The sequence below is a fragment of the Rhinopithecus roxellana genome, chromosome 19, assembly GCF_007565055.1.
Source record: "Rhinopithecus roxellana isolate Shanxi Qingling chromosome 19, ASM756505v1, whole genome shotgun sequence".
In the NCBI taxonomy this organism is placed as follows: Eukaryota; Metazoa; Chordata; class Mammalia; order Primates; family Cercopithecidae; genus Rhinopithecus; species Rhinopithecus roxellana.
In genome coordinates, this window is record NC_044567.1 from 13,501,407 (window position 1) to 13,512,034 (window position 10,628).

The window sequence follows — 10,628 nt, forward strand, 5'->3', positions numbered from 1 at the left end:
TTTTCAGGTCCTTATTTGCCATCCACCTATCTTCTATGGGGAAATGTCTAAGTATTTTGTCCATTTTTTTTTTATCATGTTGTCTATTTTCTTACTGAGTATTGAGAGTTCCTTATGTCTTCTGGATGTAAGTCCATCATTATTAAATATGTAATTTCCAATTATTTTCTCTCAGTTTATGGCTTATTTTTCATTCTCCTAATAGCATATTTTAAAGAGCAGACATTTTTAATTTACCTAATTTATGTTTGACCCTATGGGTTTTTTATGTGTGTTGGGTTTTATTTGTTTTAGTTGAGATCATGGTTTTGGTGTCATATTTAGGAAACCTCTTCTTAATCCAAGGTGATAATGATTTTACGTGTGCTTTTCTCTAGGAGTTTTCATAGTTTTGGGTTTTACATTTAGTTTTATGATTCATTTTTATTTTTTTAATATAGTGCATGGTATAGAGAGAAGTTTTGTTTGCTTGTTCATTTGGTGCACATAGGTATACAGTAGTTTCAGCACCATTTGTTGAAAAGATTATCCTTCTTCCACTGAGTTGTTTCTGAACACTTTCTGAAAGTCAAATGTCCATATATGTGTGGATCCATTTCCAGACTCTCTAATCTGTCCTGTTGATTTTTCTACCTTTATGCCAATGATACACTGTTGTATATAATATATTGTACACCACAGGTTTATAATAAATCTTATTTATTGTGATAATCTAAATATCATGCTTTATAATAAAGCTGGAAATTAGGTAGTGTCAGTCTTACCATTTTACAATTATTTTTCAAAATGCAATTTCAATCAAAGTCTCTGAAGGTATCTTGTTTTGGTAGAAATTGACAAGCTGATCTTGAAATTGATCTGGAAATGAGAAGGCTCTTGAACAGCAGAAAATCATTTAGTATGATATCAACTGTAGCGTTTTTCGTGCATGCCCTTTGCCTGGTTAATGACATTTTCTATTTCTAGTTTGCCTAAAATTTCATTTTGTTTTGTCTTGTTTTAATCAGGAATAAATGTTGTATTTCTTCAAATGCTTATTCTGGTCTCTTGAAAGTAACATTTTTCCCCTCAAGGGGTAGCTTTACAGTGAAGAAGCCTTGCTTGACACTACCTTAACCAACCCCAGTCAGGTACTACATAATGACATTGCTGTAATGAAGGTTCACATATAAAATTCCACAATGTTATAATGTTTTTTAACTATACCCTTTGTATATGCATATATGTTTAGATATGCAAATACTCATCATTATATTACAGTTGCCAACAGTATTCCATACAGTCCCAGCTGTACAGGTTTGTGGCACAGGAGAAGTAGACTACACCACTCAGCCTAGGTGTGTAGTGGGCTATACCATCAAAGTTTGTGTAAATACACTTCATAGAGCTTGAATCTGTGTCCCTGCCCAAACCTCACATTGAATCGTAATCCCCAATACTAGAGGTGAGGCCTGGTGGGAGGTGATTGGATCATGGGTGTGGATTCTCATGAATGGTTTGATACCATCCCCTGGGTGCTGTCCTCACGATAGTGAGTGACTTCTCATGTGAGATCTGGCTGCTTAACAGTGTGGCACCTCGCTCTTTCTCTTGCTTCTGCTCCTGCCGTGTGATGTGCAAGCTCCCCCTTTGCCTTCCTCCATGATTTGAAGCTTCCTGGGGCCTCCCCAGAAGCAGATGCCACTCTACTTCCTGTAAAGCCTGCAGAACCCTGAGCCAATTAAATGTCTTTTCTTATAAATTACCCAGTCTCAGGTATTTCTTCATAGCTGTGCAAGAACAGCCTAATACAACATTATAATTTGTCACAATGACAAAATTGCTGAAAATTGCTGAAGAATTTATTTGTGTTGCTGAAGAAACACAAATAAATTTTCATATTTCCAAATAACATCAAGTAAAGGTGAAATGCTTGAGGGTCATTCCTACTCCAGTGTGGTTAGTCTCTGGGACATAATTTGTCTTTGTCTGCCTTGACTAGACGCTCCCCAGGAGCCCCACCCATTCCCGGTGTCCTAAGTGATTTTCCCTTGTTCTTCATTCATTTTGGCATATTATGAAATTGGGTTTTATGTTCCACCTAAAATCACAAGCATTGTAGTTGTCTCGTGTTGCAAAGCAGCACACATTGGGGCACTCCTTAGGAGCCCAGATGGGTTCAGATTTGAATCCCACTCCAGGGTTGTCTCCAGAGTAAAGATGACTTCATGGTGGCAGCAGGGGCTTCACAGTCAGTTGGAAAATCCTACAAAGAAAGTTGTTTTATCCATTGCAAGAACCTTGTTATTGCATTTTTAAATGCATTATCCTCTTTTGAAACCTCACAGTTACCCATAATAATACACACAAAAAGCCTTGCTCTGTGTTCTTGATCATCAGGAAGTCATGTCAGTTCTATTAGGGGTAAGTAGAGGTGTATGTTCCCACTTTGGAATGCTTTGATCTTTGTGTACCCAACAGCAAAAACAGAAAAGGAAGGAGTATGTTTGTATCATTTGTTATAGCAGAAGAAAAGCGTTCAGCCAGTGTTTGCTATCTTTTGACTTCTGGATAACAGCCCTTCCAACGGATGTGAGGTCATATCTCACAGTGGTTTTGATTTGGAACTCTCTGAAGGCCAGCGATGTTGAACACCTCTTCCTATACCTGTTGGACATTTTTATATCTTCTTGGGAGAAAATGGCTATTCAGATATTTTGCCCATTTTTTAATGGGGTTGTTTTTCTACTATTGAGTTGTATGAGTTATTTATACATTGTGGATATTAACCCTTGATATGGTTTGGCTCTGAGTCCCACCCAAATCTTATGTCAAATTGTAATCCCCAGTGTTGGAGGTGATTAGATCATGGGGGCAGAGCTCTCATGAATGGGTAATATCATTCCTCAGTGCTCTGGTTATGGCCAGTGAGTGAGTTATCATGAGATCTGGTTGTTTAAACATGTGTGGCATCTCCCCCTGCCTCTTTCTCCTCCTCCAGACATGCCATGTGTTGGCTCCCTGTTGGCCTTCCTCCATGACTGTAAGATTCCTGGGGCCTACCCAGAAGCTGAGCAGATGCCAGCACTGCTCCAGCCATGACATTTGCTGGTTTTTCTCCTGCTCCAGCCATGCCATGTGCTAGCTCCCTGTTGACCTTCTGACGTGACTGTAAGTTTCCTGAAGCCTACTCAGAAGCTGAGTGGATGTCAGCACCATGCTTTCTGTACAGCCTGCAGAACCATGAGCCAATTAAACCCCTTTTCTTTATAAATTACCCAGTCATCAGGTTTTTTTTTTTTTTTTTTTAATAGCAATGCGAGAATTAACTCATACAGACCTTTATCAGGTGTATGGTTTCCCAGTCTATGGGCTGCCATTTTATTTTGCTGATTATTTCCCTTGCTTTCCAGAAGTTTTTTAGTATAATGTAGTCCTATTTATTTATTTATTTATTTATTTATTTATTGCTTTCGTAGCCTGAGTTTTTGATGTGACATCCAAGAATCACTGCCAAGGCCAATGTTAAAGAGCTTTTAGCAACTGTTTTCTTCTTGGAGTTTTATGGTTTCAGGTTTTACGTCAAGGTCTTTAAACCATTTTGAATTGATTTTTGTGTTTGGTGTGAGATAAGCGTCTGATTTCATTCTTTTTCACAAGGAAATCCAGTTTTCCCAGTATGATTTGTTGAAGAGACTGGCTTTTCTCCATTGTGTCCTCTTAGTGCTCTTGTCAAAAATTAGTGTACCATCCATGTTTGGATTTATTCCTGGGCTCTCATTCTCTTTCACTGGTATATGAGTCTGTTTTTATGAAAGTACTGTACTGTTTTGATTACTATAGCTTTGTAATATAACTTTAAATCAGAAAGTGTGATACCTCGAAGTTTGGTTTTCTTTCTCATTCTTGTTTTGTCTATTTGGAGTCTATCATATTCTATATGCATTGTAGAATTTTTTTCTATTTCCATAAATAATGCCCCTAGGATTTTGATAGGGGTTGAATTGAGTCTGTTCATTGCCTTGGGCAGTGAGGACATTTTTGCAATATTAATCATTTCAAGTCATGAACACAAGATCCTAGCATTTATTTGTGTCTTCTTCAAATTTCTGTCATCAATGTTTCTTAGCTTTCAGCATACAGATCTTTCACCTCTTTGGTTAAATTTATTCCTTGGCACTTTATTTTTTTATATGCTGTTGTAAATGGGATTGTTTTCTTGATTTCTTTTTCAGTTGGTTATTATTTATATATCCTACAACTTAACTGGATTCATCTATTAGTTCTAACACTGGTTTCACTTTGTGAAACTCTGGGGTGTTTTACACATAGGATCATGTTCTCTACAAATTGAGGAAATGTTACTTCCTCCTTTCTGTGGATTCTTTTTATTGCTTTTTCTTGTTTGATTGGCATTGCTAGGACTTCCATGTTGTGTTGAACAGAAGTGGTGAGAGTGGGCATCCCTGTCTCATAGCAGATCTTGGTGGAAAAGCTTTTAGTTTTCTCTCTTGTACACAACTGGTGGAAATGTAGATTGGTACAGTAATTATGAAAAACAGTATAAGTTTCATCAAAAAATTCAAAATAAGAACCACCATATGACTCAGCAATTTCTCTGCTGGATATAGATTCAAAATCCATGAAACCAGTATCTCAAAGAGATGTATGCACACACATGTTTATTGCAGCACTGTTCACAACAGCCAAGATTTTGGGGAAAAAAAAACCCTAAGTGTCTATTGGCAGACAAATGGCTAAAAAAATTGTTGTACATACACCCCATGGAATATATTTAGCCCTAAAAAGGAATGAGATCTTGTCATTTTGCCACAGCGTGAATGAACCTACGGAACATCCTTCTGCTGAGTGAAATAAGTCAGACACAGAAAGAAACACATTGCAAAATCTCACATGTGGAATCTAAACAAATGTTTTAAATCAAATATACAGAGAGAACAAAACAGTGGTTACAGTGGTGTGGTGAGCGAGGGGAATGGGGAGATGTAGCTAATGTGTAGGTTTCTAGAGATCTCATGTACAACATGAGGACTACGGAGAAGGAAGAATTTGGCATTCATGCTGAGTATATTCTAGCCACTGGTGTGGTTAGGCTGTGTGTCTCTATCCAGACCTCACCTTGAATTGTAATTTCCAGATGTTCAGGGAGGACCTGGTGGGAAGTGATTGGACTAAGTGGCTGTTTCCCGTGTGCTGTTCTTGTGATAGTGAGTGAGTTCTCATGAGATCCAGTGGTTGTATAAGGAAGTTTTCCCTGCCCTTGCTATCTCTGTCTTTCCTGCTCACATATGAAATGGTCTTTACTTCCTCATCAGCTTCCACCATGATTGTAAGTTTCCTGAGGCCTCGCCAGCCATGCAAAACTGTAAGTCAATAAACTTTTGTTTATAAATTACCCAGTCTCAATTATTACCTTATATCAGTGTCAAAACAGATTAATGCAGCCACCTTGTCATGAAATCAAACAAACAAAATGAGTAACGAGGTAAGATAATGCATATGTACTTTGGTTCAACATGGTAACCTTTTTACTGTCCATCTGTACCCCATTGCATCATGTTATATACTTTAAATATACACAACACACACTTATTAAAAAAAAGAAATGAAGAAGCATTTGGGTCTAAAATAGGCAGTTATCTGGGAACCTGAACCCCTAGTGTTTCTCTTCTTCTTTCCACTCATCTCCATGCCCTGCGGAATAAATTCTGATAACACTGAGTGGCAGAACCCAGCTCAAGCCCAGCACAACTTTGCCCTAAGAAACAATTTTATGGAATTATCCATGAGGACACACTTGCAGACCAGCTGAGCATAACCTGCGCGTCTCTGTCCATTGGAGCTCTCCATCATAAACATAGAAGGGACCTTTTTCGGCAGGTGAATGTCTGCCTTCTGCAATGGGTGCCATCTGGGCACTGGGCTGGAACCCTGCCTTGAGTTTTTCTCTGTGTGGATCCCTCCTGAGAATAAGGGCAAGGACATACACTCCATAAAGGTCAGGCAGCTGCCATGGTTTTAATCAGTCCTGTTAGAGTGTTTAACTGGGGCTTGCATCAAGAAAAGAATTTTTTTTGAGATGGAGTTTCACTCTTATTGCCCAGGCTGGAGTGCAGTGGCATGATCTCTGTTCACTGCAACTTCTGCCTCAGGGTTCAAATGATTTTCCTGCCTAAGACTCCCAAGTAGCTGGGATTAAAAGCATGCACCACCAACCCCGACTAATTTTTGTATTTTTAGTAGAGACAGAGTTTCACCCTGTTGGTCAGGTCTTGAACTCTTGACATCAGACAATCCACCCACCTCGGCTTCTCAAAGTGCTGGGATTACAGGTGTGAGCAACCATGACTGGCCAAGAAAAGAAAATTTCTGAGAGTAATTTATGACAGAAGAGACTGATCGATATGCAACAATCACTACAGGCCCAAGTGTGCTGGCAGCATCTACTGGTGCCGGCACCTTCCAGGGTGAGCGTAAGGCAGCACGGCACCTGAGGCTGGCAGCGGGCAGACTTCCCAGAGGCCTGGCCCAAGCCCACATCCCTCTCTCCAGACCTGCTCTGCTCTGCACCCACTTTTCATGCCAGGATCAGCAAACTGTAGCCCACCAACTGTCCTTGTAGTGTCTGTGAACTGAGGATAGTTTTATATCTCAAAATATTTGAAAAAATAATTGGAAGGAGAAGACTTCATGAGATGAAAATTATATGACAGCTACATAAACGTCCATGTCTAAAGCTTTCAGTGTTATCTTTGCTTTCTCTCCTGCCACCTATACTCATTTTTACCTCCTGTCCCACAAAGGCTAAAACACCTGCTCCCTAGACCTTCTTGGAATAAGCTTTGACCCTGTCTGTGTGGGAGTGGCTACTCTTCCCCAACATGATGCTGCTGCTGTCCCATGAGACAGATCTGGGACAAAGTGTTGACTCTCTTAATTCTGGTCTCAGCACTGTGCTTCAGATCCTGGTCACTTCTTTCTGGGCCAATTCTGAACCCTCCCTGTGAGGTGAGGGAGCTGCTTATTTGTGCCAGGTTTGCTTATCTTCATGAGCAATGAGTTCATGTTACCTCCTGGAAGGGATGGATACAGGAGGGAGACAGGCCCTGTGAGCCGGGTGGGTGCCCATGGTCAGGAGAGGAGGCCTGTGAGCTGGGCAGGCATCCATGGTCAGGCAAGGGGGCCTGTGAGCTGGGCAGGTGTCCATGGTCAGGAAAGGGGGCCTGTGAGCTGGGCAGGTGTCCATGGTCAGGAGTGGGGGCCTGTGAGCTGGGCAGGTGGTTGCCCATGGTTAGCTGGTGCCTCTCTGCATGTGGATGTTTCTCTCTCCATCTCAAACACTGGGAAGAAGCTGACAATGATCTAGTGCTGTCCTCAGTGCCACCTTCTTTTAAATGGTTTGAGGTATTCTGATAAAATATAAGAATGGATCTGTGGTTTGCTTTGTTTTGTGTTTCCCAGTTCTTAGGGGAAAAAAATGATTTTCTCAACTTGAAATGCCTCTCCCATAATGTTCCCTTACTCTTTGTGTTTGCCAGCATTTAACTGTTGTGTGACAGGCATGATGTCAACTGTTCTTGCTTAGCCCAAAGTCACCTTATCTTCTGTGGGAACTTCAAATTAGAGTTGGCTTCAGTGTGGAAATTGTCATGGTGGCTGGTGATGCTCACATAAAAGTAACAGCTGACATTTCATGCCCATGAAGTCATCCTCTGCATGTGATGGAATGAAATTCATTGGCATCTTACAATGTTCTGTAATGGAGCACTGGGTCCCAGGTGTCCCGGCTGTGTCAATAGGGCTGGGAGAGTTTGCGTCACACAGACATAGTGTCAGTAGCACCTTCCTCAATAGAAACCAAGCTCAGTGTGGAGGAGGTGAGGGCTGCTTCCCCAGGAAGGACAATGCCAGTCCCAAGGACTGTCTTCAGCATCCACTGCCAGTCGACCACTGACCACTGCTGGTGGGGGTGAGACAGATACATTAAAACCAGGAAGTGTGGTGGGAGAAGGATGTCACTGAATACCTAGTGCTTTCTTCTCACAAACTCCCAAGAGTCTTCTAGACAGAGGTCTGTGTGGCTGCAGGGAGGCCGGGAAGAACATTTTGAAGGCCGGGCAGTGCACATAATTAAACATGAGTGTCACAGGGCCCTCCACACCTGCCATGGGGCAGAATGCATGGTCAGAGGGCCCTTCCTGGTACAGCACACCTAAAAACACCCAACAAAATATTTCACCACCTATATGTGGTAAAATATACATGACAACATTTGTCCTTGTACTCCTTCTTAAGTTCAGTGGCATTAAATGCTTTCACATCTTTGTGTAACCATCCCCGTGATCCATCTGCAGGACTTTTTATCCTGTGAAATGGAAGCCCTGTTCTCCTCCAACATGAACTCTGCAAGAGGGGCCATGGTTCTACCCTCTGCCTCTGTGAATTAGACCCTCTAGGGACCTCCTCTATGTGAAGTTAGATAATACTTTTCCTCTTGTGACTGATTTGTTGGATTAAAATGATTCAGTCCTTTTTTTAATGTCTTTCTGAGCAGGTAGGGAAATAGAAATTCCTTCAGATGGCATGGAATGGGCCTCTGAATTAGTGGGGATGGGAATGGCCATTCTCCAGGGCAGTGCCGGCTGACCCCTGCAGCGTGAATCCCACCACCCACACAGGGGCCTGAGGGAAAGGTCCAGCGATTGCCAAGGTTTGGATGCCCTTCTCCCTACATGGGGACCAGAATGTGGGCAAATGGGAAGCCCTGTCTGCTAGTAGGAGACATGAGGGAAATGCCTTCCCCGGCCTTCACTTTGTTCCGGGCCTTGCAAGAGAATATCAACCACGCTTTGCTGTCATAATTCAACCCATGGGGCCAGAAACCTGAAGCCAGAAGTGTAGCTGAAAGGGGCTGTGGATGGGCCGAGTCCTTAGGCACCTGGCAGAGCTCTCAGCCAGTCTGTCCTGAGAGGACGCATGTCCCCGATCACATTGTCCCCAGATATAGATCGGAGAACACTGGATCAGCTCCAATGTCACTGAGCACATGGGGAAACTGGAACTAAGGAGTCAAGCTCAGAGAAGGCAGCTGACAGAAGGATTCACCCAGGAACATCAGACTTCAGTCTTCTGTCAAAGGAGACTTCTTAAAGAAATGAAAGACTGAACACATAATGAAAGAAAATGAAACTGTCGTAACTGGTAGCTTGAACTTTATGAAGAGCCAAATAAAACATCTAGAAATAAGATAATGTTGAAATTAGTAATTCAAACCACTGATTAAAGTTTCAATTTGTGCGGTTTATCAGGTATGTGGGAATGGATTAATGAACTTGGACAGTCTAAAGATGTATCCAGAGACACACTTAAAAGGATTTCTTAAACAAAACAGAAAAGATGAATGAACTAAACTACATTAAATTAAGAACAGGACCAGAAGACTTTACTAATAAATTCAACTGAACATTTAAAGAATTAACCATAATCTTCCTGAATATTTCCAAAAAGTTGAATAGAATCAAATGGTTCTTAACTTATTTTTTGAGGCCAGCATTACCCTGTTACCAAACCCTAGTAATGGTTTTATGAGTAAAGAAAACCACAGACCAATGTCCATTATGAATATTGGTTCATAAATTCTTAACAGTATGCTATAAAACCCAACGAGCATACCAATAGTTTTATGCACCATGGTCAAGTTAAGTTTATCACAAAAACACAACGGTGGCTTATCAATGACATATACCACATTAACAGAATGAGGAACAACTATATATGATTATCTCAATTGATAGTAAAAGAGCATTTGATAAAATTCAACACATTTTCACGTTAAAAATTACCAAAAACACTAGACAAAGACAAAAACTACTTCAGTGTAAGAAAGGCTATTTATTTTAAAACCCACAGCTAGCATCATACACAGTGGTAAAAAATAAAAGTCTTTTCTATGAGATCAAAATCAAGGCAAGGGTGCCTGCTTTCATGATTTCTATTCAACGAAGCACTGAAGTCATAGCCAGATAAATTACGAATAAAAAAGAAATGAACACCATGCATACTGAAAAGGAAGTTTTACAGGATACATCACTAACCATTGAATTTCATGCAGAAGGATCAGCAGGTTCAAGGATCCCGAGGAGGGAGAGAAACAGCAGTGAGTTTGGAGTGGGTGGGGAGGGCGAGAGGCTCCCCGGAGAGACTGGGCCACTGTGGGCCTTCTGAGCTGTGGAAGGCTCTGGGTTTTAGTCTAAGATCAAAGAAGAGCTATGACAGGGTTTTGAGGAGAGAAGGGATGGGGCTGATTTATCATTTTAACACACAGCTCATGGCTGCCATGGAAAGCGGGACTATCAGGGCCGGGGTGGAGGGGAGGTTGGAGATGAGGTCAGAGCTGTGTCCATCTGAGCAGAGCCTGGGTCGATACCCTTTCTGTACTGGTCTGTACCTCACACTGTAAGTCACTGGGTCCCAGGGCTTATTGGACTCTCCAGAAGATCAGGAGTTCCTCCACCAACTCTGGCATGAGGTAGAGTCAGGTAGAGATGAGCTCATGTGGGTCTTGACTCTACTGACCCCCCATGACACTGAAACTCTCCTGATCCCATCACCCAAGAATCAAACTGTCC